Genomic DNA, 3,930 nt, shown 5'->3' with positions numbered 1-3,930 from the left:
ACAAAGATGTCAAGCAACAATTGTGGATACCTTTGTCAATATACCAGGTTTATTTTATTTTAAATAAAATTTATTAACATGTAACTTACATTAAAATACATGCATTTCAAGTGGAGAGTTTGGTGAATTTTGACAAATTTATATACCCATTTAATCACCACTCTAATCAAGAGATAAAGCATTTCCATCATCCCAAAAGCTTTCTTCATGCTATTTTTATGTAATCCTTTCTGAAGCCCAGGCAATTGCTAATCTGGTTTTTATCATCATAGACCAGTTGCTTTTCCATACTCTAAAATGGTATATAAACAGAATGACATCATATGTAGTCTTTCTTATTTGTCTTCTTTTATTCTTCATATTTTTCTTTAATTCATCCATGTAGTAGTGTGTAAGCATCAGTAGTTTTTCCTTTCCTTATTGGATAGTATACTATTGAGTGGAAATGTCACAGTTTTTTAATCAATTCATAGGTTTAAAGATATTTGGATTAATTTTTGGATTATTATTTACTTTTGTGAATATTTAAATACAAATATTTTTGTGGACACATGTTATAAAAGTTTGATTTTTAGTACATAAAATTTAAAATGTGTTAAAAAAACAATTAGTGTTAGTTGCTCAGTTGTGCCCACCACAACTGTATGTAGCCCACCATACTCCTCTGTCTGGAATTCTCCAGGCAAGAATACTGGAGTGGGCAGCCATTCCCTTCTCCAGGGATTTTCCCAACCCAGGGATGGAACCCAGGTCTCCTGCATTGCAAGCAGATTCTTTACCATCTGAGCCACCAAATTAAAAGTGTGTTAAAAAAATCAGTGCAGTTCAGTTACTAAGCATCTGAATAACTGGATATAGGTCAAGTCAGGCACTTTACTAATGCACTACTTTGGCAAAAACACTACATTTGCCAAAGACTTTAAATTTTACTTTCTTCATAAGTAATAAAAACTTGATTTGATTATTATTAAGAAGAGTCAAACAGGAGATATGATAAATGGAAATGATTTCTCAATTTTAAAGCTTAACAGAAATGAAAGATGGTATTATATGTAAAATATGTACATATTTAGGAAATATTACTACTTTAGAGAGATTCATACATTTTTTTCACTCCAGGTATGGGATTTTAAAAAACTATCCCTCTTTCTATTTGAGAGCATTTTTCCCCTTCCTTTCTGCTCCAGTTACTCTCTTTGTGCAAAATTTTTAAATTGTGTTATAAGCCAACAACTGTTTTATTATGCTCATGTATTCTGTTTGCAGAACAGTGATGGCTTGCCTCTACTCCATGTTTGTGGCTTCAACGGGAAAGACTAGAACACAGGCTCCTAATCTATTAACATGCATCTTCAATCACACGTGTGAGTTTCTGGGTTGGAATGACTCAAAGATTGTGTTCTCCAAGGTCTCCTTATTGAAACACTAAGACATGGTTTCTCCTTATGGTTTGGAATTCTTACGGTATGATGGCTGTGCTCTTAAAGGCAGCCTAGTGAGCACTAGCCTTCCAAGGTCCAGGTAGGGTTTCACCTGAACTCAAAAGTTCCTGAACGTCTCTTCCATTCTGTCCTACTGGTAAGTTGTTGAGGTCCTTTAATGGACCAGAACCTGGTGGTCCGGAGTCGATAATAAGCAAGTAAAGGAAAGAGAAAGAGGCATGATATTCCTTGGTTTACGCAGAAAACCAATAAAGTCCCTGACACAGGGCTTGCTCTGTTCACGAAGGCCTCAGGTGCCCTCTCGAGGTGGGTGAAGGCGTAGAGCACCTTCTTGAGAGGGTCTTAGAAGCCCGGGCAGGAAAGTGAACCCAGAGGGCCACTGCACTCCAGAGAATTAGCCTGAAAAAGAGAGAGAGAGAGAGAGAGCGAAAGAAAGCAAGACATGGGGACCAAAGCTCTAATGGAGCAGAGGTGTTTTAATCAACATGGTGTGGGCATATATACTGTCTTACAAGGTAGTTATTCTCAGATAAAGATTAAAATTCCAGACTTACAAAACATAGGCGATCCATATTAAAGAGAGAGAGAGTTGTAAACAATCACTTTTACCGTATGGTTCATAAGAAGGAAGAGGGTACTTATCACCACATTGAAAAACTAACGAAGAAAGTGCCTGGATCCCTCAGCCCAGGAGAGGCTTGCCTCTCCTCTTAATTCCTGAATAGTCAGGAATTAATAAGGAACAGAGGATTCCTGACAGATCCAAAACAGCACACAGGAAGCCTCCTGTTAAATGCTTCCTAACAGTGACTAGCAAGTCATAAATCAATATTAGCTTTCTATTGCTGCTGTAACAAATCATCACAAATTTAGTGGCCTAAAACAACACAACTTTATGAACTCACAATTGTATTACTTCAGAAGACGGAGTCACTTTGACTGGTTCCTCTGCTCAGGGTCTCACAATCTGGGGGAAAACTTTTGTTTCCAAGCTCACTCAGGCTGATTGCAAAATTCAGATCCTTGCAGTTGCAGGACTGAGGTCCCCATTTCCATGGTGGTTGTCAGCTTCTGAAGGTCACCTCTATTCCTTATCACATTGCTCCTTCATCTTCAAAAGGCAACAGTGTCTGGAGTCTTTCTCATGTTTTTTAATCTCTCTGACTTCCTCTTTACTTCATCTCATCTCCTGCACCAGCTGGAAAAACTTCTCTGCTTTTAAGGATGCATATGATTAGGTTGGGCCAACCTGAATAATCTCCATATTTTAGGGCCCATCACCTTATTTACATCCTCAAATCCTTCTGCCCTGTGAACAACATATATTCACAGGCTCTAGGGTAGAGTGTGAATATCTTTGGGAAGGCATTTTGCCTACCACAAAAGAAAAAAGGACTTAGACTCCACCTTCAGAGGCGGAATAACAAGGATACATTTTTAGAAAGCATGTAGGGTGGAAGATGTTGCAGCCATTTTTGGAAAATGCAAGTTCCTACACTTTCCTCCTTAGCTCTTTTTCTCTATCACTTTCTCCAACTGGAAACAAGTGGAAGAATCTAGTAGAAAATTAAAATGCAGTAAATTGATGGACCTACAGTTTTCCTTAAGAGAATCAAGTCTGATATAGAAAGAAAGAGCTAGGTGGTCTGTTGTTTGTTTCTTGTTTTTTTGTTGTTGTTGTTGTTATTGTTCTGCCTCCTGCCTTTGAAAATTAAATTCCATGTGGTAGACACAGTTGTGTTTCTTAGATCCCAGATGCAGCTCAGATGTGGAGAGTGTGGTTAGCAGGAAGCATCCAAATGTCAGCCGCTTCAAGTTCTGCCTTAGCTGCAGGAAATCACATTGTCCAATGTCTCCTCCTGTTTTGAGTAGCCTGCATCTGGTGATGGAGTATGGCAGATGTATTAAAACCCAGTTATTTTTATTTCTCTTCTGCCCAGTCATGCTAATTGCCTTTTTCCTGCTTATGTGTTGATTCCTAGTAAATATGTTACACCCTAAACTTCTCAGAATCTGCTTGTAGGTAATCCAGCCTTTGAAAGTGGGTACCAAGGAGCATCTAACAAAACAGGTGTAACTATAGACTTTTAGAGCTGCATTATTCATCACCTGGCTGGCAGTGAGGACCCCCAACACTGACAGCTTCTGGAACAGTGTGGTGGTCTATTTATTAAAACTTTTCAGTGGTGTTGAGAGGCATACCAACAGAAGGTATATACTAGTGAAAACAAAGTATCAGCCTATTTAGATGTATGAAATAAATAGTATCTTAAGGATTATAGGACTATAGCTGCTTTGGGGTATATATAAGACTTGGTCATGGAGCTGGGAGAGTACTGTGTGACTGGATCCTAAGGATTCTTAATCAAGGGGGTCAAAACTTAAAATTATATAGGAAAGATTTGATTAACTTGGTGGTGCTTTACTTCTGATATAGGATTTAACACACTGGCAACTATGCGCAGGAGATGGTGGGAGCTCTCTAAAA

This window comes from Bubalus bubalis, chromosome 4 (assembly GCF_019923935.1).
Source record: "Bubalus bubalis isolate 160015118507 breed Murrah chromosome 4, NDDB_SH_1, whole genome shotgun sequence".
Lineage (NCBI taxonomy): Eukaryota > Metazoa > Chordata > Mammalia > Artiodactyla > Bovidae > Bubalus > Bubalus bubalis.
Note: the sequence above shows the minus strand (reverse complement) of the source record.